Raw genomic sequence first — 27,102 nt, forward strand, 5'->3', positions numbered from 1 at the left:
TGTTTGACCCAAATGAAACCATTTAAAGGCAATGCTACCAAATACTAATTGAGTGTATGTAAACTTCTGACCCACTGGGAATGTGATGAAAGAAATAAAAGCTGAAATAAATAATTCTCTCTACAATTATTCTGACATTTCCCATTCTTAAAATAAAGTGAAAAACTGAGTTAAAATGTACTTGGCTAAGGTGTATGTAAACCTCCGACTTCAACTGTCTCATATGAAAAATAAAGACACTTTGAAAGACTTAGTTCTAGCACTGAGTGCTTTCAACTTTGATAAGTTGATAGGAGAGCGCTCTGAGACGACGGGTTCAGTCAATGTGCCATGAGCCTCTTTCTTCTGGAGAAACGTCGTCTCGAGCTCGTGTACTACTCCTGCTGAAGGCTGTAGTAATGTCTTTTGGCATATATCCGTGCATTCTGGCTTAAGTTTGCTTTTCCTGTCATGGCACGAAATCCAGCCATAGTGAAACCAATTATGCTCTACTCCTCCAACCTTTTCCATACAGAGAAAGAGAGGAGCCATCTCCCTTTGATGTGCTCTTAAGGGAAAAAAAATCTGCCTTCCATAAGCAGGCCTGTATAATCAACGCAGAGCTAATCTATCTGCACATCTAAGTGTGTGGCACTGGCATAAGTTTTCCAAGAAGCTTATTTTTTAATCTTATAGTGTTGCTTTTCACTAGCCTGGTCCCAGATCAGTTTGTGCTTGTCTTGCCAATTCTTATGGTCATCGTCACATCATTGTTTGGCAAGACAAGCACAAACAGATCTGGGACCAGCCTAGCTTTTCACAAGCTTCACTGATACTTCTAACACATCTAACAGAGGACAGGTTAGAACACTGGACAAGTCCATTGTTTTATTTGACCTTTATTTAACCAGGCAAGTCAGTTAAGAACAAATTATTATTTTCAATGAAGGCCTAGGAACAGTGGGTTAACTGCCTGTTCAGGGGCAGAACGACAGATTTGTACCTTGTCAGCTCGGAGGTTTGAACTTGCAACCTTCCGGCTACTAGTCCAACACTCTAACCACTAGGCTACCTTGTGTCCTGCGTGACTTGGGTTTGGTGTATGACTTGGCTATTATGTCAATGCAGAGAAGTGTCAATCACTTACCCACATACTCTCCCATACTTGTGAATCAGGTCCAGGTGAACAACGAAAAAGCCCCGAAAAGAAAGATTAGAAAGGAACCAACTGAGATTCTATATAATTGATCATTTTATATGAGAGGCTGACATCTTATCCATTCTCTCTGCTATAATGAAATGATGTGATTCCCTGTGGGTAGCTGATTGACATCTGCTAAACAAGCACTGTCCGTTGTCTTAGCTACTGGTGTAAACTTCAAAGAAACACCCCAGCAGCACACGAAGACAGCTGCATTGATTTGTCTGACACGTCGTAACAACCACAGACTCCTTCACATTACTGTGTCAGATGCTAACATTGTCACATGACTGACATCTTAATAAATTGATAAAACTTTACCCTGAACTATGATCCCTGACCAACAGGGTACTGGAAATGCAAAGTGTGTGTGTGTGTGTGTGTGAGAGATGGTATGTGAGTATGGTTCCTTAAAAACACACGCTTCTTGAACTGCGTGCTTCTCCATACAAACGAGTCATTTTATCTGAAAAACTGCCTTTCATCTTCTTCCAGTTGACTTGTTCGCAATCTTCTACAGAACAACAGGCTTGACTGACTGACAGAAAGAAGGAGAAGTGACGGTTTCAGTTCTGGTGTGCATTGATCTTCACTATTGATCTGCTCAAACAGTTCCTGTCTCAAGGCCTGTGTGTGTGTGCGCGTGTGTGTGTTTTGGGTTTTACTATCCTTGTGGGGACATTTTGCCAGTCCTCACAGGGAAAAACATTTAGGTGTTAGGGTTAGAGGTCTGGGTTTAAGGTTAACGGTTAGGTTGAGGGGGTTAGGGAAAATAGGATTTTGAATGGGAATCAATTGTTTGGTTTCCACAAGGACAGTAAAACAAACAGGTGTGTGTGTGTGTGTGTGTGTGTGTGTGTGTGTGTGTGTGTGTGTGTGTGCGTGCGTGTGAGAGAGCACTTAACTCATCACAGCTCTATAATACAAAACATCAGCCACTATGATTTTAGACTCAGAGCATTCAGTTCCTTTCACTTGGATCTGGGGAATGAATCCATGGTAGGCCTACTGCAACGTACTGCAACGTAGCTACTGCAACGTACTGCAACGTAGCTACTGCAACGTACTGCAACGTAGCTACTGCAACGTACTGCAACGTAGCTACTGCAACGTACTGCAACGTAGCTGAGCACACTTAATTCAACCACACTTAATAATTGTACCCTTTTAGATCATAATGAATGCGATTGTGTAGACAGAGGGAACCTGATCCTAGATCAGCACTCTGATACATTTTCTGAATATGGGCCCAGTACAGATGCTTGTTTGTCCCACTGTAGGAGCCCTGTCTTATCTCTTATGAATTAAAATGACACAACCAGTCGGATGTTGAACTGTTGGAAAACGTGTTGTAGGGATGCTTTGTTCAAATCGGCACCAGAACTAAGGGAGAGAGAGAAGGCAAACACGTAATATTATTTTGTTCTCAGTATGTGGTCTCGGCATCATTTGCATATTTGAATACAACAGACTGCCAGTATTGCACTAAAAGCATACAGGAGAAGAGCTGCAATTTTAAGTGACGTTTTCTCAAAGAATCCAAAACACAGAACACTTGTCTACTTCAGCATGCTCATCCCTATAAGAGAGTAACCTGTAAGATTCCCTGCAGTCATGCATTTGTATTCACATGCGGACCAATGGTTTGACCCTGGCGTGTGTGTGTGTACTATGGGTTTTGTTAAGCCTTTGTCTACTGCAGTGTGTATACTTACTGCCTCCCTGTCTGTGCACTAGATGCACCTTACTCTTGGCACATGTCGCATGTGCTGCAGCCTCCTGTCTTCTGAGGGGATAACGTTTTGTGTTGTTGTGATGGCTAGCCTGGCTGTGAAGTAGTCCCTGTGTGACCGACAGTGGAGCCATTAGCCAGGGGATTGATGGGCCTGATGAAATATACAATAGGACCCAACACACGCCCCACACACACACACACACACAAACACGTGCACACACACCCACACCCGCGCGCACACACACACACACACACACACACACACACACACACACACACACACACACACACACACACACACACACACACACACACACACACACACACACACACACACACACACACACACACACACACACACACACACACACACACACACACCTAATTACCCAGGCAGGCCTGCTATCCTCTCCTCTTATCACACAGTGAACTCAGCAGAATGGATCAGAGCGGACCTCTGTGTCCCGCATCATCTCTCATCAACACACTACGCCTGACGAGTAACAATCTCACCGTGGAGAAAGTTAAGCTTCAGAGACAGGGATATGGTACTAAATAAATATAGTACACTAAATAAATGGTACTATCTGCAAGTACACACAGAGTTTTGCTTACGGAGAAACATAAGAAATAGTGCAATCAAATGTCCAATAACCTTTTTGAGCAATAGCAACTTTGCTTAACTTAATTCTTAAGTCTATCATTAAGGAAAAAATGGCAGTTAAGAAGAAATGTCTCCTTAAGAAGGTTTTGTGAATCTGGGCCCAGGAGTGTCCATAAACAGTAGAACCAAGCTCAAGCTCTTTCACGGGAGTTTTACCCACATTCAAGAGACTACGATTATGAATTGGTAATATCTTAGACAGAGCCCTGAAGATCTGCAGTCTGGCTAGTGCATGTTGAGTGTATTGCTCATGACGACTCCATTGTCCTGCCACTAGATGTCAGTGCAGAGCAGAGACAGGGCTGGTGGAGGGCTGGTGAACGCTCCCCAGGGCTTTTTATAAAGCTTGTCTACAGAAAGGGTTTGCTTGTATGACCTTCTCATAGATGGCATAAGAATATAACCGTGAACAATGTACCCATGTGCCGTGCATGTCTGCAGGAGTCAGGGGTAGCACTGGACACCAGTCAAAAATGATTAGGATACATCTCCCTCAGTATTCAATGGATCAGGGTGAGGGAATGTATGAGCAAAAATAAAGGAAAGAAAATGTCTTACATTCTAGAACCAAGAACACACATGCTAAAACAGCCTTTCTGTCTCAACTCTTTCTCCGTCTTTCTGCAAGGCAGTAGAATCAGAGAAGAACCAGAGTTGAATAGCCTGATCGACCCCCCCCCCCCTTCACCCTTCCCTTTGGAGGCGAACCACAGCCCGAGAACAATGGGGGGGTCTCAAAGAGGATTGCATCTCCACATAGAAGAAAACGCTGTGGTGGGCATTCATTCAGTCTTCATGTTTACGAAGAAAACCCCTACATATGATCATGTGAAAGACAGACCGAGAGAGGGCTCCTCAATCCTCCTCAACCCTCCTGGCTGAACTGAATAGTGGTCCGTTGGCTCACAAAGGGGAACCTGTCTCGTTAAGATGCTTATAGAAAGCACTGGGCTCGTTGATATGCAAGGCGAGAGTGGCCCACAGTTTTCCTGCTTTAGAGTTAATTAAGTACCAGGCAGACACCGTTTGGCAGAGTGCCCCGGCTGGTCTACCCCCCTCTCCCCTCCGGAGCCCTGGGATGGCTACCGCCCTGGCATTCCTGCAGTCTGGGCCCTCATGGAGGGGTGATGGGTACAGAGCATTGGAGTGCGCCCGACAGAGTGCCCCTTCATGGTGCTGCCCACTGCACCAGTCCAAACTGTCTCCATTCATCCATCTCTCTCTCTCTTTCCCTGTTTCTTTACCCCTCTCTTTTCCTCTCCTTCTCCACAGTCCCTCCCTCTCCATCTCTCTCTCCCCCAGTCTTTTTATCACTGCAGAGACCGTCGCATAGCAATGCCGGACACACAGTGCTGCTTAATGTTCTAACCACAATGCCGAGCAGAGCCGGAGAGGTGCCGGTCACCAACAGAGGCATACTTCATCAAGTCCAGGATAGTGTGTGTGTGTGTGTGTGTGTGTGTGTGTGTGTGTGTGTGTGTGTGTGTGTGTGTGTGTGTGTGTGTGTGTGTGTGTGTGTGTGTGTGTGTGTGTGTGTGTGTGTGTGTGTGTGTGTGTGTGTGTCAAGCATGCGCAGGACAGACTCCCCCACAGCTCCTGCCACAGACAACTCTTAATTGAGGATTCATCACTGACGGAACCAATCAATAGTTTGCGGTCTTGACTCGACAACGCAACACATAACATTCGGAGGTTTGTCCTATCCGAATTCCTCTTACGACTGCTGCAGAATGAAACACAGCAGCAAGGCGTTGGGTTCCTTCTGAAACGGTACCCTATTCCCTATATAGTGCACTACTTATGACCGTGGCTCTTGTAGGGAATTGGGTGCCATTTATGACAGATCTTTGGTCTAGGGAGAGATAGACATTCCTCCCTCTATCTATTCACCATGCCCAATAATTACTCTGCCCCACTTTGTAGTTCCATTCAGAGAGTCTGCACCGCAGTGTCCTCTGCTTTAGCCTGACCTTGGGAGTCATGGAGAGATGTTGGCCAGGGAAGAGGCTGGACCATGCCATTAAATCTGTGGGGGTTTAGCTCTCAGAGCTCTCAATCTCTTGTAAGCTAGGCCCGGTAATACCAGCTCTCTTTCGCTGGCTAATGTACTGTTTGGCTGTGTTGTGTGAAGGGGCCAGAGAGGTTGAGGGGATGCCATCTTTACAGGGGGGAACATGGGGGTTGGTGGTGGGTGAACCTCTATATCTGTGGTTTGGGTATCAGAAAGGGTCAACCAGTCAGCCAGCACGCCAGTCAGCCAGCACGCCAGTCAGCCAGATAGAGATAGAGCTCAACCAGAGCGCTAGGGAGCAGTCAGCCTGCGTGTCACCCTGTCAGCCAGTGAGCCAGTCAGGGACTGAGCTCAACCAGAGGAGTGTGGGGGTGGGGCAGTCACAGTGTGTGTCAGCTAGTGATGGGAGGGGGAAATAAATACAGTTACATATCGCTATATGTATCATCTTTCACTATACATATAATTTATCGCTATACATATCATTTATCACTATACATATCATTTATCGCTATACATATCATTTATCACTATACATATCATTTATCACTATACATATCATTTATCGCTATACATATCATTTATCACTATACATATAATTTATTGCTATACATATCATTTATCACTATACATATCATTTATCACTATACATATCATTTATCACTATACATATCATTTATCACTATACATATAATTTATCACTATACATATCATTTATCTATACATATCATTTATCACTATACATATCATTTATCACTATACATATCATTTATCACTATACATATCATTTATCACTATACATATCATTTATCACTATACATATCATTTATCACTATACATATCATTTATCACTATACATATCATTTATCACTATACATATCATTTATCACTATACATATCATTTATCACTATACATATCATTTATCGCTATACATATCATTTATCACTATACATATCATTTATCACTATACATATCATTTATCGCTATACATATCATTTATCACTATACATATCATTTATCACTATACATATCATTTATCACTATACATATCATTTATCACTATACATATCATTTATTGCTATACATATCATTTACCGCTATACATATCATTTACAGCTATTTGACTCCAGGTATGTGTCGAGGTACAGACCTGGGGAAGGGTACCAAAATTGTCTGCAGCATTGAACTCGTTTTCTCATGCTCTCTCTTGTCTCAGACACATAGTGAGCAATATGTTTGGAACATGAAATCGCAATAAAATCACATTATCGAACCGCGATACATATAGAATCATGAGAATCACAATACATATCGTATCGGCACCTAAGTATCGTGATAACATGTCTTGTGATGTCCCTGGCAATTACCAGCCCTGATGTCAGCCCGTCTGCCTAGACCATCTCAGACCTCCTTCCGTACTCTGGGTTTTACTTTGTTACATTTTTTTATTTAACCTTTATTTAACTAGGCAAGTTAGTTAAAAACAAGTTCATATTTACAATGACGGCCTACCCCGGATGATGCTGGGCCAATTGTACGCCGCCCTACTGGGCTCCTGATCACGGTCGGTTGTTTACAGCCCGGGATCGAACCTGGGTCTGCAGCGACGCCTCTAGCACTGCTGCGCCACTCAGGATTCCACTGAAATGGGTGACAGGTCTGCCACCACTGGAGCTTCTTCTAGGCACTGACTGTGTGGTGGTCACTGGCAGAAGTCAGCGGCATGTTGAAAACCGACTAAATTGGCACATCATGTGTGCTGGGTGTGTTGGATACAGAGACGCCATGCTAGTAAAACACACACGTGCATGCTCGCAAATGCATCCACATACCGTATGATCATGCACTTACACACACAAACACACACACACACACACGCATACAAAGACACACACTTTCTCGTTGTTGTGTTTGGCTGTGAGTGTGGCTTTCAGAAGTGGGTCAGATGATTGTATACGAGAGCACCACTCCAGAGAGGGCTCCTTGTGTCTGCAGAGTCTCAGCACTCACACACACACACTATGGCAGCAGCAGCAGCATCTCCCCTGCTTCACCTGGAGAGACCGCCCAGCCCCAGACAGACAGTGAAATTATGCAAGGCACTGAAGGCAGAGCTTCATGCATACTTAACCACCTCAGCCCTTAGCCTGCCAGGCTGCCACTGCAGTTCAGCTGAGAGGGACACTCTAAGAGCACTGGCTATTGTGTAAGAGGCTTCGGAGCACTAGGTTCTCCTTAGATCAAGCTTTTAAAAGCATATCACTGTATCTCTCAGATATATTAATCGAAGAGAGACCATGCAACAGTCAGTGCCTATTTGAGACAGCAGCCTACAGAGCACTCATTCCCAATCCTACGTCACTGATGGCAGAATAAGACAAACAGGCAAAGTAGGATGAAGAGGGATAAGAGAGAGAGCGAGAGGAAGCCAGAGAGAGAAAGTCATAGCGGCCCTAGAAAAAGCCCAGTGAGCTAGTCACAGTGAGTGACAGGCGACCCAGCCCACTCTGCCTGCCTGCCCCGCTAAGGATTATTGACCTCTGAATCTCATCAAGATCTGTCCTGCAGAGAAACATCCAGAAGCCACCACACCATAGGCAATAATCACACATAGCATTTAAAGGAATTGTCTTATATGAATGGATGTCAAACGGAATGTCAAGCACAAAAGTAACATTGTTGACCACACCGCAACGCAAGCGCTGCAAAATAAATGTACACATGCATGTTATTCAATCACACACTGCTCGTGCGCCTCAGCGAGTGTCTGCGTGGCCAGGTGGAAAAAAAAGAAATAGGTTCTATTTGTGATGCTCAACTCGCTGAAGGTCTGGCCTTCCCATCTCCTCATTGGTTTTAAGGAGCATATACCCACATGGGTGATTGAAAGAATCATTGACGTCCACACTCCAGTTGGTTGTAGTAACGCATCGTAAAGTTAGTTGCCAACCGCCATATGAAGTCCAAAGAAGAAAAAAAGAAGCCTGAGGAAAGAGGAGAGATGACCGAATTCGGTTTACCCTTTTATCTGTGGATTCATTGTGGGAGTAGAGGACCTTGTGCATTTCAGGTCAAATAACAACCCACTGTTTATATACCAGGACAAATTAGCTAGCAACAGCAAGCTGGCTAGCTAAAGTGCCATGAATGTTTAATGCTTTTCGACCTGTCCCCAAATCAATATAATTGGTTCAGAGTTTGTTTTGATTTTTCAACCTGCGTGTCCTGATTGTGTCTGGTGTGGGGGTACAAAATCAACATGCGCGCAATGGCGTGCGTGCGCAACTATTGTTGTTATCAATAGTTAGGGATAGTATTTCCTGTGTGAGTAAATTTAAGGAATGACACCCAAGACTTCAGATTGTATGTAAATGTCGGTAAATCATATACATTTCTGGAAAATACTGTTATTCCCCTGTAATCTCTAGTGTCTTTGTTGCAGGGTAGGATGGGTAGAATCGTGAGTGGATCAAAATATCCCCATATTAAATCAGTGGTATTTAACCCTCCCTCCCACTCACTTTTTTAAAAAATGTTTAAATTTTACATTATATATTCATCATAAAAGTAATGCAATTAACAATAAGGGTAATGTATTTGGGAATCACATGGTATTAAAAGTCTTTAATTAACTTGTTAGTCGTTTATAATGAACAAATCTAATGAAGTGCAGCAAGATGTTGGAAGCCTGATTTCTATCACCTTCAGGGGTGGTGTGTGCGTGCGGATGTCTGCGTGGGAGTGTGTGTGTGTGTGTGTGTGTGTGTGTGTGTGTGTGTGTGTGTGTGTGTGTGTGTGTGTGTGTGTGTGTGTGTGTGTGTGTGTGTGTGTGTGTGTGTGTGTGTGTGTGTGTGTGTGTGTGTGTGTGTGTGTGTGTGTGTGTGTACCCCCAAAAAGGACAGACAATACCCAATCATTGCCTCGGTCAAAGGTAAGCAAAACTTTGCACTGAACTCTGTATTAAACATTTAAATATCACAATAGTAAGAAGGTAAAATATGCATAAATTAAGGTGTTTCTTTGAGTGAGAGTGTATCCATCTTCCATAGTAGTCGGTATCTTACCTGACGAAATAAAAACATGTTCCCAAAGAACGGGGACGGTTTGGGGTGTCTGATTCCACATCGAGCCAGGGCTGAATAGAGAAATGTAGCATACCTATGGAGAGAGAGAGAGAGAGAGAGAGAGAGAGAGAGAGAGAGAGAGAGAGAGAGAGAGAGAGAGAGAGAGAGAGAGAGAGAGAGAGAGAGGAGAGAGAGGACTGAGAGAGAGAGAAGAGAGAGAGGAGAGAGAGAGGAGAGAGAGGACAAAGAGGAGAGAGAGAGAAAGAGAGAGGAGAGAGAGGACAAAGAGGAGAAGGGAAGGGAAAGGAGAAAGATAAGAGAGGAGAGAGAGTAGAAAGAGAGAGAGAGAGAAGAGAAAGGAGAGACATAGAGAGAGAAAGAGGGAGAGAGAGAGAGACAAATGGAGAGAAAGAGAGGAGAGAGAGAGAGAGAGAGAGAGAGAGAGAGAGAGAGAGAGAGAGAGAGAGAGAGAGAGAGAGAGAGAGAGAGAGAGAGAGAGAGGAGAGAGAGAGACAGAAGAGAAGAGAATGGAGAGAGAGACAGAGATAGAGAAGAGAGAGAGAGAGAGAGAGAGAGAGAGAGAGAGAGAGAGAGAGAGAGAGAGAGAGAGAGAGAGAGAGAGACAAAGGGAGAGAAAGAGAGGAGAGAGAGAGAGAGAGAGAGAGAGAGAGAGAGAGAGAGAGAGAGAGAGAGAGAGAGAGAAAGGGGGGACAAAATAAATAGAGAAACAGAGACAGAAAGAGAGACAAAGAGAGTCGGAGTGTGAGCTAGTAACGTGTAAAAGAGAACGGGGGATAAGGTAGTAATTCTTCAGAGATTACGGTGTCTAATGTGGCAGATATGCTGCCTAAGCAGCGCCTCACACAAACACACAACATTATTACACTGGAAGGATTTATTTGTTCGGGGGAATGTAAAAAATTCCAGACTTTGACTCCTAAAACAGAACAGCAAAATGGAACAGCATGCATTATTCATCACAGGAGCTGCTGCCGTTTTCTGCTGACATGCAAGTCTTTGGAATGTGGAAGGGGCCTTTTGTACAAGACTTTGAGGAGCATTATGGGATACGACAGCTGGGATGTTCTTTAGTCATGTAATACGCCGTCTGCTCTAAACGTGGTGGATTCTGTAGAGTGTGTGTGTGTATTTGAGTATCCTGGCCATTGAAAGGGCAATTAAATGATGGCTGCCTCCTTGTTTGCTGCTACAGTCACGGACTACGAGGCTAAGAGACAGGAAATTGTGTTTACAGTCAGAAAATAAAGCTGTACACACAAACACTCCCACAAAGGCAGGGAGGGAGATGTGACAGACAGGCAGGATTATGGATCAGGGCAAACAACTCTGACTGGATTGACATAAACAACCAACACAAGAAGGCAGCAAGACAGCGCAGCCAATACAGGACGGATTCACACATATGCTCACAGGCACGCAAGACATCTGATGCTAAATGCGCGCACACACACACACGCACGCACGCACACACACACACACACGCACGCACACACGCACGCACGCACGCGCACACGCACACGCACACGCACACGCACACGCACACACACACACACACACACACACACACACACACACACACACACACACACACACACACACACACACACACACACACACACACACACACACACCAAGACCTCTTATACTAAAAACCAAAATAGATTTGAGCATCCACTTCATCTCCCTCTAAGCCCCTTAAGGAGGTCCATTACCATATTAGTGAAACTCAAACTGTAGATGAAACGCTGGACAAGAAATCTCATCACACCGACTCATTTTAAAACACCTTCGCAATTATAACGATGCACGTCACACAGCCGTGACAGACAGACATCCCTCTCAATGTACATCAGAGGAGGGACTCACAGCGCATAGTAACTGCTTTGGAATTCCGTGGCGTTTTACTCCATTAAGTCCCATACTCTAGCCTACATCCCTGATTGACACAGTGGTTAATGTCCTATGTTACGGAGTGATGCAGACTGGGTGAGATAATGTGTTTTGTTTCCACTGTTGCTGTGGCAATGTGTGAGTTTATAATGGCTGGTGGCATGGCCTCATTTACGGAGAGACAGGGGTAGTGGCGTTGTCATCAGCAGCAGGCAAATGTCACTGTCAGTCTCTACATGTTGACTACAGAGAACAAACATATCTAACTGTGGGCGTTGCTGAAGAGGCCATGAAGAAGGCCATGAAGAGGCCATGAAGAAGGCCATGAAGAGGCCATGAAGAGGCCATGAAGAAGCCATGAAGAGGACATGAAGAGGCCATGAAGAAGGCCAAGAAGAGGCCATGAAGAGGCCATGAAGAAGGCCATGAAGAGGCCATGAAGAAGGCCAAGAAGAGGCCATGAAGAGGCCATGAAGAGGACATGAAGAGGCCATGAAGAGAACATGAAGAGGCCATGAAGAAGGCCATGAAGAGGCCATGAAGAAGGCCATGAAGAGGCCATGAAAAGGCCATGAAGAGGAAGTGAAGAGGCCATGAAGAGGACATGAAGAGGCCATGAAGAAGGCCATGAAGAGGCCATGAAGAGGCCATGAAGAGGCCATGAAGAGGCCATGAAGAAGGCCATGAAGAGGCCATGAAGAAGCCCATGACGAGGCCATGAAGGCCATGAAGAGGGCCATGAAGAGGCCATGAAGAAGCTCATGAAGAGGCCATGAAGAAGACCATGAAGAAGGCCATGAAGAAGGCCATGAAGAGGCCATGAAGAATAAGCAGCAGATAAGCACACAAATGTTCCTGACTGACTTGTCATCTAATAAGATATGGTGAGTGCTAAGCCCAGGGATGTGATCCAGCTGAAGCTGGGCATTACCGCACACACACACACACACACACACACACACACACACACACACACACACACACACACACACACACACACACACACACACACACACACACACACACACACACACACACACACACACACACACACACACACACACACACACACACACACACACACACACACACACACACACACACACACACACACACACACACACACACACACACACACACACACACACACACACACACACACACACACACATTTACATTTACATTTAAGTCATTTAGCAGACGCTCTTATCCAGAGCGACTTACAAATTGGACACAGAGACAGACAGGTGCTCCTATGAGAGCAAAGATTTAGTGTTCCTAAAACACCACGGCAGCAAAATGAAGGCTGGAACATAGCTGTTATATGATTGACTCCCCAATGGCTCCCCAATGGTGGAACAAACTGTATAGTCAATCACCACCTTCCGAAACCAACAAACTATAAAATATGTAGATGCACTATTGTTGGCTTTCCACTTGAATTATGGGGAAAAGGGAAATAGACTGAAATGTACTATTGAATTATGGGGAAAAGGGAAATAGACTGAAATGTACTATGCTACAACACATGTTCAGGTTAACCAGGCTAAGCTGTTAAGTACTGTGCTACAAAGAGATGTGCTGAGCTATGCTACATACATTAGGCCACACAGTTTCGACTAGCTCTCACAGTCTCACTTCAGCATGAGACATTCATCCATGTTTCTCAAATGTCACATTTCAAAATTGTTGCAAACGTCAAATTTGAGGTTAAGTTTAGGCATTAACTCAAAAATCTTAAGGTTAGGCATTAACTCTGAATGGTTCAGGTAAGGGTTAAGGTTTGGGATAGGCTTAAAACAAAAATATCAAAAACAACTTTCTATGGCCGGATTCAAACTTGTTACCTTTGGAATCAGAGGCAGATGCTTACGCCTCATATGCTCCCTTCAAATTTTGGGGGGCACTGAGCAAATGTCAGGTCTGCTGAGCGCAAATTGAAGCATTTCAAAATTCTGTGCAACTTCCTGCGTGCGTTTACTGTGAAGATTGAGGCTATACCCGGCTACTGCGGGTATTTATTCATAATGTTTGCCTACCACCACAAACAATGGAGAAAATGCATTTTAACAGGGAAATAGTTGTTTTATCATTCAGCCTACAGTAACAGCAGCAAATGTGTGATTCGATGAGACTTGAAAAAACCTGCAGGCTTTGACATTAACTTGTTTCACCACTTGTCAAGAAACCACTACACGAAACACAATTCATTATTATTCCAATACCATCATTACAGATAATCTGACTATTTGTACCTTTATTTAACTAGGCAAGTCAGTTAAGAAGAAATTCTTATTTTCAATGATGGCCTAAGAACAGTGGGTTAACTGCCTGTTAAGGGGTAGAACAACAGATTTGTCAGCTCAGGGGTTTGAACTTGCAACCTTCCGGTTACTGGTCCAACACTCTAACCACTAGGCTACCCTGCCGCTCCACTATTACATACTACAAAGGCAGGCACAGCCGAGAACTGCCTGTTGACACGAGCCTACCAGACGAGCTAAATAACTTCTATGCTTGCTTCGAGGCAAGTAACACTGAAACATGCATGAGAGCACCAACTGTTCCGGATGACTGTGTGATCACGTTCTCCGCAGCCGATGTGAGTAAGACAGTTAAACAGGTCAACATTCACAAGGCCACAGGGCCATACGGATTACCAGGATGTGTACTCCGAGCATGCTTTGACCAACTGGCAAGTGTCTTCACTGACATTTTCAACCTCTCCCTGTCTGAGTCTGTAATACCAACATGTTTCAAGCAGACCACCATAGTCCCTGTGCCCAAGAACACTAAGGTAACCTGCCTAAATGACTACCGACCCATAACACTCACGTCCGTAGCCATGGAATGCTTTGAAAGGCTGGTCATGGCTCACATCAACACCATTATCCCAGAAACCCTAGATCCACTACAATTTGCATACCGCACCAACAGATCCACAAATGATGTAATCTCTATTGCACTCCACACTGCCCATTCCAACCTGGACAAAAGAAACACCTACAGTGGCTTGCGAAAGTATTCACCCCCCGTGGCATTTTTCCTATTTTGTTGCCTTACAACCTGGAATAAAAATAGATTTTGGGGGGGTTTTATCATTTGATTTACACAACATGCCTACCAAGAGCCAAATCATTTTTATTGTGAAAAAAAACAAGAAAAAATACAAAAAGACAGAAAACCTGAGCGTGCATAACTATTCTCTCCCCAAAGTCAATACTTTGTAGAGCCACCTTTTGCAGCAATTACAGCTGCAAGTGTCTTGGGGTATGTCTCTATAAGCTTGGCACATCTAGCCACTTGTTTTTTTTGCCTATTCTTCAAAGCAAAACTGCTCCAGCTCCATCAAGCTGGATGGGTTCCGCTGTGGTACAGCAATCTTTAAGTCATACCACAGATTCTCAATTGGATTGAGGTCTGGGCTTTGACTAGGCCATTCCAAGACATTTAAATGTTTCCCCTTAAACCACTCGAGTGTTGCTTTAGCAGTATGCTTAGGGTCATTGTCCTGCTGGAAGGTGAACCTCCGTCCCAGTCTCAAATCTCTGGAGACTGAAACAGGTTGCCCTCAAAAATGTCACTGTATTTAGCACCATCCATCATTCCTTCAATTCTGACCAGTTTCCCAGTCCCTGCCAATGAAAAACATCCCCACAGCATGATGCTGCCACCACCATGCTTCCTAATGGGGATGTTGTTCTCGGGGTGATGAAAGGTGTTGGGTTTGCGCCAGACATAGCGTTTTCCTTGATGGCCAAAAAGCTACATTTTAGTCTCACCTGACCAGAGTACCTTCTTCCATATGTTTGGGGAGTCTCCCACATGACTTTTGGCGAACACCAAATGTGTTTTTTCTTTAATTAAGCAATGGCTTTTTTCTGTCCACTCTTCCGTAAAGCCTAGCTCTGTGGAGTGTACGGCTTAAAGTGGTCCAGATACTGGACAGATACTCCAATCTCCGCAGTGGAGCTTTGCAGCTCCTTCAGGGTTATCTTTGGTCTCTTTGTTGCCTCTCTGATTAATGCCCTCCTTGCCTGGTCTGAGAGTTTTGGTGGGTGGCCCTCTCTTGGAAGGTTTGTGGTGCCATATTCTTTCCATTTTTTAAATAATGGATTTAATGGTGCTCCATGGGATGTTCGAAGTTTCAGATATTTTTTTATAACCCAACCCTGATCTGTACTTCTCCACAACTTTGTCCCTGACCTGTTTGGAGAGCTCCTTGATCTCCTTGGTGCCGCTTGTTTGGTGGTGCCCCTTGCTTAGTGGTGTTGCAGACCATGGAGCTTTCAGAACAAGTGTATAGATACTGAGATCATGTGACAGATCATGCAATAAAATGCAAATTAATGACTTAAAATCATACAATGTGATTTTCTGGATTTTTGTTTTAGATTCCATCTCTCACAGTTGAAGTGTACCTATGATAAAAATTACAGACCTCTACATGCTTTTTAAGTAGTAAAACCTGCAAAATCGGCAGTGTATCAAATACTTGTTCTCCCCACTGTATATGGCAATAGCTATTTGCATATCGTCCGACTGCAGCTCTGATTGATTTAATGGCGCACCGGTCTGTGTAGAGTACGGGCCTGAGTTGTGCCTGCCAATGCAATTGAATCCTACTCCAATGCGATATGCCTTGCGCAGTTAGTTTTGCATACTAAGTCTTGCATAGTTCGTTTTGATTCGGTATGTTGCATTGAAAGTGACTAATATTGTGTTGATTCGATCACAATTCCCACAGTAAAGGGAAACGTTGAAAGTGTTAACTAACGAGGAAAACTCTAGAAAGTTGAGTGAAGTTCAATCGCATGCTCCTCTGCACTGGATTCAATTTCTTCTCGTGCGGCAGTCCGATGGGGGCTGCACGCACGTGCAGCTTAGAAGTTACACTGCTTACCCCCGTCCACAACACCTTAGCAAAAAACTTAACCTACCCGAAGGTAACAGTGCTCATTGTTGCCCCCAGTGGCCTGTTTCCACATTATCTCCCGACGTCCTCATGGGTGACCTGGCTGACAGTGTTATGCTGCAGTCACACACAGCTTGTGTGTGTGAAAGAGGGGTGTCAGGCAGGAGAGGTAAAGAGGGACAGTGGGTGAAAAACAAAAGCCCTCTAGGGGGGTCTGCCAAGAACAGAGGGCACCTTAATGACAGCTCTGAGCCTGCAGCAATAATTCCATAGCTCACGAAAATGTTATGCGAACACGTGGTAAGTCAGAGTTTTAGTGCATGACTGACTCAGAGCTCTCCATTTGATTGACTGGGTGTGAGGGAGCCACAGACACACTGGGTTGTCTCAGCCAGCTGTGAGCACAAACTGCTGAAGCTGTAGCTCACCAATCACCTCCCCACCTCCCCCGACCCACGTCAGAGCGGAGCAGCTTCACCTGGAAACCACCTTTATCTCAAGGAACATCCGATGACGCACTTCGAGACACTGAGAAAAGACAGGACTCACTCCTCCAGAGGTAAAAAAAAGAAAGAAAATGTTGCTTATAAAAAAATGCAATAAAGAGCGGATGGTGAATTTTTCATACTCAAGAGTCTCAGACTCTGGTTTTAGGGTTGTGAGTCCTCCTTGCGATGAACAAAAGACAGATTTATAGAGTTGTCTCCCACTCACACACATACACACGTTGCACGCACACAGGCACACAGACACACGGGATGGGTCATTTGGTGGTCAGGGGGATTGGAGTCTCATTTAGATTGAAGGGTTTCAGCTGGCAGGGCTGTTTTATCTGTCTGCACACGGAAATTACAGGTGTCAGAGAATAGGAAGACACACCTCCTTCAAACAACCCCACAGATCTGGCAATGTGAGATTCGGCCAATCAGAGGGTGAGGACAGGGGGTGTTCCCAGGGCATCATGGGTAAACCATAGCGTTGCATCAAACGGAAGAAAACAGACGGAAGAAAACCAAGAGGGACTACCTGGACTTGTCTAATAAATAAAACATTGATTTTCATTTTCTGTAGCAAAACCTTTTCCGTTGCTTGCCATAATGAACACAACCCAGCTCCCCACTGGTTCTTGTAGTTGTCATGTGTTTACCATCAGAGCCTCCCTCGTACAGAAGGCCATTTTTATTGCGCTATTATCATGTTCTCTTCACCTAGCATGTCGCGATGCTGTTCCTCTTCATGAATAACCCAGTATGATTCTCAGCAGTTGCTGTGTGTGTGTGTGTGTGTGTGTGTGTGTGTGTGTGTGTGTGTGTGTGTGTGTGTGTGTGTGTGTGTGTGTGTGTGTGTGTGTGTGTGTGTGTGTGTGTGTGTGTGCGTGCGTGCGTGCGTGCGTGCGTGCGTGCGTAAGTGCGTAAGTGCGTAAGTGCCATTGAGCCTACATGCAATCAGAGACACCTCAGAGGCATCCATCATTAGCGACAAACACAATCAGTCCTCTCTGACTGCTTCTGACAATACAACCACCCGCACACACACACCTCCCTTAGTATAAAGGCACATGGACACACACACCAAACTCGAAACCCAAGCAGTCTACAAAAAGTGGCAACAGAAGAAATCATACACACACTTCCTGGATAATATTGGTGGTTTCAAACAGTGGTTGCAGGCATGTCTGTAAATCAACAGGAGAGGAGCAGAGCTGTTGTAATTGCTTTGCAATGCCTTTCATGCCCCTTTTGGATTATCCATGTCATAGCTTATTGCTTTTTTCATTGTTAAGTGCCTCATAAAATCGGCATTAATATGTGCCCATTGATTTGTGCATGGCTGGATAATCTCTCCAGACACTAGCCCCCATTTGAAAATGCAAGCACACAAACATGAAGGCACACCCACTCAACCAGAGGGAAGTGTGCAGCATCAGTAACATGGAGATCTGTCAGACTGAGCCCCCGCCTTCCCACTGGAGACTCACAGGGAAATTAATGGATGGGTCCAGATGGGTCGATTGGAGGAGGATGGAGGGAGGGGTGAGTCCCCCATAATGCTGTGTGCTGGCTGAAACGGTAGGAGCATGGAATTAGGTGCTTTGTGCTGGCGGGGAGCCGTGTGTGAAAGAAAACGCCCTTGTATGTGTTGTGTGGTTGTGTGTCTGTGTCCCAGGGCCTGGCTGGCTGTCACAGTGCATTGGAGAGTTCAGTCCTATCTAGAGTACTCCTCTGATTGTTTAACTGTGGAGCTGCAACGCCTGCATACCCGCATACAGCCAGAACACAACAACCAGAGACCAGGGGGATGGGGGGGTTCTTGTTTGGGAAAAAGTCAGTCTTCCGTCCTCTCTCCTCTGTGACCCGGAAACCGATAAGTGGTCGAGTGTAAATTCGTTAGTAGGCAAACGGAAGAGGGTCCTCCCCTCGATAGCCTCCTTTTGGTGAGGAAGCGGATCCGATGTCACTTTGAATTAGCTGTTGTTTTATTAGAGAAAACAAAGCACATGTTTAAAAACGAAGTGCTACTTATTGTTTTATCTCTAAAATGTTTCACACAAACTAAATCAAAAGAATTTTTTCTCCCTTTCCACATTTATATACCCAGGCCTTGTCTAGCTCAACTTATATTCATCTCCCTGCCGTAAATATGAATTGTTCCTGTCTGAACACGGCTTATCTCCATACCATAAAAGGCGATATGTTCTTCATTATCCGACAAGAGCTGTCTTCATTATGGAGCCATGGAGCCGCGTGGCCGTGTAGCCCTGATGCCTGTAGCTGTGCATGTCTGGCATTCCTCTCTGTCACCCAATCCATCGCACCACACCATCAATCAACGGCATCCATTGTGCCGCGCAGAAAAGCAATGAGCCACATCAATAACTGAGCCGGCTTGCAATCCCCAACCCATGAATATTAACCCGAGTAAAACAATGGCTTCACACATAGCGACTCAGGAAGTCACACGTATAGACACTAGGATGCACACAAAAGCATGCACCCTGTCGACCCTGAATGCACACAGACACACACACTCGGAACAATCCATGCTTTAGGTCCACGCATCCCATCTCCTTCAGTTATTGATAAGGAAGTGTCCATGGTTGTCTGTAAGGGCTCACCAACCCTAACAGACAACCCACTCCACTTTAACACAAACTATCCATCAAAAATGACCCAATCCCACCACAGACAAAGTGTTTTGGCAGCTGTCGTATTCCGCTAGAAACCGGGGGGATAAAGTGAGACATCAGCACATTGTTTACAGCTCATAAAAGTCTTGTCTCCACATACATAGACAGTCGAAGCGGACGGCCTCAGGTGAAAATCTCTTTAGATTCCCTTTCAATCTATGCACATCCACCTCACACACTGAACAACCTCACCGAGGACATGGTTCATCTCCAGTACATTAGCAGCGTTACTCTTTGTGTTAACCAGAGGCCCAACTGGTGCCATGATGACCACTGGTTCTCTCTTATTGGACACAGTGTGTTTCTCCGCTCTCATCATGGTCTCCCACTGCAGTCGTAAGCCTCGTGTTAAGACTGCTAAGACTGTCATTTAAACACACAACTCACTGCTCTGGGCCAATGCAAAGTCTGCCATCCCTCTATTGTGTTGTAGACAGTCCCACAGCTGCAGTACGGATGCACCATCCGGGGGGCGACTCGGTGTCGCTCCAATGAGCTTCCACAAACAAAGCAGGAGACCGGATTGAACCACAAAGGTAAAGTCAGTGACGAGGACATGTGTGGGTTTTCGTTGAGAGAATGGTTGACAAAGATGGCAGAGAGAAAGCGCTGTTGGTCGGAGAGGTGCATCACACTGTTATATTAGAGCGGGGTATTGTAGAGGTGGCGAGTCATACTGCCGCAAAACAAATGCACATGTGACTGGCACCTCCATTCGATTTACAGTAATTATGAGTCACATGGATCCCGCCCTCACATTCACACACGCAGGCAGGCAGGCAGGCAGGCAGGCAGGCAGGCAGGCAGGCAGGCAGGCAGGCAGGCAGGCAGGCAGGCAGGCAGGCAGGCAGGCACAGGCAGGCACACAGTGTTTCTCTCTCCCTTTTTCACCACGTACCAGAACAACAGTATGAACAAAGCTACATACAGCTAACCCCAGGGGAGACAAAGATTCTCTCATGAAGTTGTCGCAAAGTAAAGGTGACTAAATGAGCACTGTTGGCCCATCAAAGAGGCAATTAGCAGTTGCTACATCCATTTTTGGACTTATAAATGAATGATATATATCTATTGATTCTTGAAGAATATAACTTATAAATGCCTCATGAGCTTAGTTCAACTGTCACACTCCACGAGAACCCAAAATATAACCTTTTTTACTCCAACGTTTGTAAACAAATTAAATGTAAACAAACACTATATAGCCTCAAAACCTGGTTAAAACGGTGAATTTGATATGATGGAGGGTCAGTCATTGCATCCATAGTTCTGTCTATGAATTTGATATCATGGAGGGTCAGTCATTGCATCCATAGTTCTGTCTATGAATTTGATATCATGGACAGTCAGTCATTGCATCCATAGTTCTGTCTATGAATTTGATATCATGGAGGGTCAGTCATTGCATCCATAGTTCTGTCTATGAATTTGATATCATGGAGGGTCAGTCATTGCATCCATAGTTCTGTCTATGAATTTGATATCATGGAGGGTCAGTCATTGCATCCATAGTTCTGTCTATGAATTTGATATCATGGAGGGTCAGTCATTGCATCCATAGTTCTGTCTATGAATTTGATATCATGGAGGGTCAGTCATTGCATCCATAGTTCTGTCTATGAATTTGATATCATGGACAGTCAGTCATTGCATCCATAGCTCTGTCTATGAATTTGAGAGTGGTTACATTTCTCCAGCCCCATCCCTCCCAAACAGGGGCGAGAAAAACACTTTGGTATTGTTTCAACCGCTGATTGTTGCTTGCGAAGGGGATGCAACAGGAAGACAAGCTGTGTTGTGAAACACTTCATCCATCATGGAAACATAAACACGTTCTCTCTGCCGTCAGCTCCTTCACAAAGACAGCGCCTTGGCTAATCAGCTTCCCCCGGCTAGCATTGTATTGAGAGAAGCTTCTAGATAGAGTACCATAACAACTACATGTCTACTCAAAGTTCACAACTCGGGAAGGCCTTATTGGAACAATTTAATTGTGAATGGAATTATATTTTGTAAAAATGAATTCATTTGTGTCTAAAAACATTTGTAATTGTTTTATTTATTAATATGGTGTACAGTCCTCCACTTTCCTGTTGGCTCTGCGGAGCACAAGGGTTCAAGTGTCTGTCAGTCTGTCAGGTAGGATGTCATGAGGAGGAGAGCCAGAATGAGCCATTGTCCATAGCATGTCAACCCCAAGCCCTCAGTTCTAGTCTAACACTCGCCGCTTGTACACACTTTCGTGGACTTGGAAGGATGAACTGTACCTTTCAGTGGGTCGGTCTCTGTGATATTGTAGTCGTGGACCATATTCAGTATTAATAAACATGTTCAAATAAAAATGGCTGAGCAGGGCAGCTTGTCTGTCTGTCAGGGAGGTGTGATGTGTGAGGTGTGCAGTCAGTGGTATGATTAGCAGGTGTGATGGACGAGCTGTCCAACCAGCCTCAACTAAACAATAAGTACTCCACGGGGCTCATCCAATGACAACGGAAGGCCAACTGCAGGATACCAGCTCACCGTGGCGCAGCGCTGCCAAGTCAGCTGTCCTGGGTTTATTAGACTGGGTTCAAATACTATTGCAAATATTTCAGCTTTTGCTTTTTGTCTGCCTGGAGTTCCAGATGGGGTGGGGTTTGCATTTGCGGGACTACTCTATTTGTCACACTGCGCCAGGCTAGCGCAATCAAGCCCGGATAAAGTATTTGAAATTATTTCAAATATGATTTGAACCCAGGTCTGATTAGATACTGTGCTATGGCTCTGCTCTGCCTGAAGAGGCTCCAGACTGAGCTACTCCAAAGGGTGGGGTGTTTTATGATGCCCTGTTCTGCCACCTTGGTTACAGCCTGCCTGTTGTTACTCCCTCTTATTCTTCAGGAGGTAGGGTTTTATTAGGGGGAGCTGGAAAGCCTCAGACGCACCCACACACAATACTCTTAGAGCACTAGCAATGCATGTTAGGAGTGGGGTGAAATGTTCTGATATGATCAATCGCTTATTGCATATTTCCAATGAGGGATATTATTGCACACAGACTGGGCATCTGCTTATTCCAATTAGCTAAGCCACTGTTATCCAGTCTGCTTGCCTTAATGAACCATATTGGTCATGTATGTTGTCAGAGTCCAATCTAGAGAACTGTGCATGTGAAACCACACACGGATGGAGTAGAATATGTTGCTCCCACATACATTGACATCCCAGAACAATGTGGCCAGGATACTGACCATTTTATAGCCATGATTTTATATCAAAAACAGACCAAAGGAGTTTCTCCTTATACCAAACCTCCCTATATTCATTTATATATGGGATGCTACCTAAGTCTTATAAAAGCAATATGGATCTGTGTCTGAACCTCCGATGATATCACCATCTTTATTATAACCTTTGAAACGGTGCCTATGGGTTAGTGTGTCCATCAACGGTGACACTTGGATATCACAGCCCCAGTCAGTTCATTTGTCGTGAGATCATCGGGGGGGGATGTCATCCGTTCCACTTGGACTGAGTGTCCAGTGAATGGGCCCTGGTTGGGTTACACACACTGTGTTCCTTCCAGAGTTCATTCTGATACATAGTTTAACACAAGTTCTCGAGGGGACAGTGGGCCAGGAAAACAAACGTCTACAGTTACAAAGGAGAATGGTGGGTGTGTGTGTGTGTGTGTGTGTGTGTGTGTGTGTGTGTGTGTGTGTGTGTGTGTGTGTGTGTGTGTGTGTGTGTGTGTGTGTGTGTGTGTGTGTGTGTGTGTGTGTGTGTGTGTGTGTGTGTGTGTGTGTGTGTGTGTGTGTGTGTGTGTGTGTGTGTGTGATGGGGTGAGTTCAGTCACTTTGCATGTGTGCCGACGGGCATTGTATTTCACACATAACTCACACTGCACTTACAGCTAGGCTATTGGGGAGACCCTATGGAGAACACACAGGTTGCAATGTGGTGGCAATATCCCCCGGTACCTAAGCTATAGAAACGTCTCTCTGTATCCTCAAACAGACAGAACATTTCCCCATCACACTTACATGAGTCAAGGAGACAAAAGAGGGGCAAAGCAATGGACAATTGAGTCAGAAAGGAAGTAAATCATATTTATATTTATTTAACTAGGCAAGTCAGTTAAGAACAAAAATTCTTATTGTAAATTCTTATTTACAATGACGGCCTAACCCGGACAACACTAGGCCGATTGAGCGCCTGGGATCAAACCAGGCTATGTAGTGACACCTCTAGCACTGCGATGCAGTGCCTTAGACTGCTGCGCCACTCAGGAGACCAAAATATGACTGGACCTGCCCAAACCATGTGGGGGGAAAAAAAACATTTTTTACCAAGCAGAATTTGATCCCTCCATAAAACGCATGAACAGACGATCAAAGTATTTTATAGTGGGAATAAACCAGGATAGTATTCATTAGGGCAGACTGTAGCAAAACAGAGAATGGACACGTTTAGTAGCCCTTCCCTGTTTCAGTCCGTTTTCTTCCATTTGGTGCCTAAAGAATATGACTCTGTTTAACCAGGCGGCAACTTCTGTTTTCCAGACAGACAATACTCCACTGACCAGTAGGTGGCACTCTGCCCTATGGTCTTCTAGGCAGACAGGGTTGAGCATTCAGCTGCTGGGTCTGCCATGAGAGAGAGGTGGAGTCTGGTCCCAGGGAGGGTTCACCTGAGGTTCAGCTTGAGCTGTGTGAAACTCTGACTGGGCACACACTGCCTGGCCAAGACTAGCCCTAGGACTCCTCAGAGAGGAAATGTTTGCTTCTTGCCGTTGAAAACACCCCTGTACTAAAACTGCCAGCAATGCTGCAACTGTGATTAAGCCATTTCTTGGAGATAAAGATCATTAACACATGTTGACGTTTCCAGCGTGGAGAGCATGAGAGTATTCATGTGAAGTCGATGGAAACGGACGGGACTTCACTGCAAAACAAGGCAGCGTTCTGATTTCCCAGAGAACAGTTTGTGCAGTTTAGATGAGGTGAAAGGTTCTATGCCGAGACACATTTTGCAGTTCAGCAACGTTTAAAGGGCAAACCTAATAATTCTCTGATGTGGCTTATGACAATGACGGAGAGCCAGAGACAAATTGACTTGACCTCTCCTAAATCTAGTCATTTCGAACCCCGGTGTCCTGACGGCCCCTCGTGCAAGTTAGTTTCATCGTCAGATATAAATCTTCATTTGGGCTGAGACAGCTTAAGAGGACCTTATATACCACGGCCTCTTTTGATTTGTTACAACTGAATGGCAACAGACAGGAATTGACTTGTCCTGAGGAACTGAGTGTGTGTGCGTGTGTGTGTGTAGTCGGCATCTTCAAAAACCAACAGTTTCAACATGGTGCCTGAAACTGCTATACATCTGAAGTGGAAACCTACAGTATGTAGTGTATAACCCACAAGGTAAAGAGAAACCAAGTGTATCACCGGTATACCACAAACAGCAGGCTTTATGCTTGCTCTACAAAACAACATTTTCCACAACACTGAACACCCAACAGTGTTCAGTCAGTCTCTGTACTCGGCAGAGAGAGAAAGAACATGCTTGTCAGCCTCTCTCGCTACTTTGTATGACAGAGCATCAATCTGGCATGGCTGGCCTAGACGGCTACTAATCCTTGCTAGTGTGGGACTGAAATTAAACGTGCTCCTTCTGCAAAGTGGTTTTCTCACTTTTAGTCAGATGTGATGAAGGTTGAGAACGTGCAAAATGTTGTATTTTGATCGGTTCATGCTGATTAACCTCCTACCCTGAATCGAGGACTTGTAGTGTGTGTCATTTGAACACCCTACAACTATCCTGACATCCAGGCTTCTGTGCACTAACATTTAACATTCTCCAAATCAAAGCTTAGAACAGTACAATGCATACTGTAACATACAGTATGTAGGTCTGTGACATGTAGATCTGTGACGTGTAGATCTGTGACATGTACATCTGTAGATCTGTGACATGTAGTACATCGGGGGTGCCTCAGCGGTAGGCAACGATATTCAGCCACAGACCGATTGAAAATAATCATTATAAATTGTACACTGCAAATGTGACAATAACAATCAATTCACATCTTGATTCCATTGAGACACGAACACATATCTCAAATTGTTTTATTTGTGGGAATACTTGGGAACATATTTTCTGAATTCCTGGTGTCTTTCCTGGTGTTTCTCTGACCAACAACGGGCCACCTGTTGACAACCCCTGCAGCACATCAATATGTAATATAATGACGTCACAAGACAACACTGCTACACCTATACAATACGTAATTGCGTTTGCTTGAATATGTCAAGCATATTATGTCATAAACACAACACATACTAAACTGAAAAACACACACAGTACCAACACGCACATCTGTTTACAATACATGCTGAGTTTTGGATTTGTTCTAATGCCCTAGACTAGAGGCAGAAGACATTGATTTACCAGTAGAGCAGAGCCAGGAAGATCATGAACAGGGACACAGATACTCCACCTGGTACTAGAATCATCAGGATGTTCATAACCATCTCCATGACGCTGATCACCACCTCAGACCAACACAAACACTGGCCAAATAGCTCCTATGGAGAGAAGAGAAGGGAAATTATTACAATTATACACTGTAATAACGTTTTTAGGACATACCAGTAAAGTTTACAATTCAACTGGAAAGTGGCTGAAGAAAAAAAACGCTTGTATGTCTCACGGAGATAATTGTGACAGGCTGTGGGATTAATTGTAACACGGTCTTCAATGGCAAAATAAAATTAGGGGTCATTGAAAACGGCTCTGATTTGGAACTGATATTTGGATTAAAATAAACTAAATTAACCAAAAATAACAATCTGCCCTGTCATGTTGTCCGGTGTCCAATTTTCCCGGAGGAAACTCTGAAATGGCATATGTCACCGGGCAACATGACAGGGAAGATTTGAATTCACCGGACATTTGAGAAATGTAATGGACAACCATATGCATTCAGATCTGGCCTGCCTCAACCAGCTCCATCAACAACTGAGAGATGTTGGTGAAATGAGCTACATTTACGTGTCCTTAAAAACAGCATATAACAAATGACAAACTATATCCCTTGTGTTTTGATGTGCAGCATATGTTTTTATGAAGATTTTAGAATATTCACGTGAAAATCTGTTGCCATATGGATGGAAAGCTAGCGATAGACACCCTAAAGAGTGACAAGTGCGCTGGCCCAGTGTCACGTTGATTATGCCTGCACACCATGGTTCACCAGCAGCCCCACACATTTCAATAATAAGCTACACACCAGCCAAAACAAGCTTGTAAGAATTGTACTTAGACTCCCCCCTTCATACTCACCTGGAGGTTGAGCATTTGTTTGCGTGTCTCTATCTCTGTTATGTGTAAGTAATTATATATGTATTTACGTAAAAAAAAAAATAAGGACCACAATGGAAATAAGTCCCC

At 44.6% G+C, this 27,102-nt stretch overlaps 1 pseudogene; it reads right to left on the reverse strand.

Annotated features, from left to right (window-relative positions):
- Positions 1-27,102, reverse strand: part of LOC123990257 — a 111,863-nt pseudogene that overhangs the window by 66,289 nt on the left and 18,472 nt on the right.

The sequence above is a fragment of the Oncorhynchus gorbuscha genome, linkage group LG02, assembly GCF_021184085.1.
Source record: "Oncorhynchus gorbuscha isolate QuinsamMale2020 ecotype Even-year linkage group LG02, OgorEven_v1.0, whole genome shotgun sequence".
Lineage (NCBI taxonomy): Eukaryota > Metazoa > Chordata > Actinopteri > Salmoniformes > Salmonidae > Oncorhynchus > Oncorhynchus gorbuscha.